The sequence below is a fragment of the Nannochloropsis gaditana genome (genome assembly GCF_000240725.1).
Source record: "Nannochloropsis gaditana CCMP526 unplaced genomic scaffold scaffold155, whole genome shotgun sequence".
Classification (NCBI taxonomy): domain Eukaryota; class Eustigmatophyceae; order Eustigmatales; family Monodopsidaceae; genus Microchloropsis; species Microchloropsis gaditana.
Window position 1 is genome coordinate 31,319 of NW_005803798.1, and position 219 is coordinate 31,537.

Consider the following 219-nt stretch of genomic DNA (forward strand, 5'->3'; position numbering starts at 1 on the left):
CATTGAGCTTCCAGGACGCAACCTCCGTGTTAAGGAGGCGCCGTTGAAAGATTTGAAGACGATTGTGGAGAGGATAGTGGCGGCCCTACAGGTGATGCTGGGAAGAGGAAGGGAGCTTGGGATCCCAGCTAGTCACTGCCCTGCTGAACAACACTCCCTTTCTCCATTCACGTCGATTCCGTGCCCCTCACACCCCCTCCCTCCCTCCCCCCCTCCCTC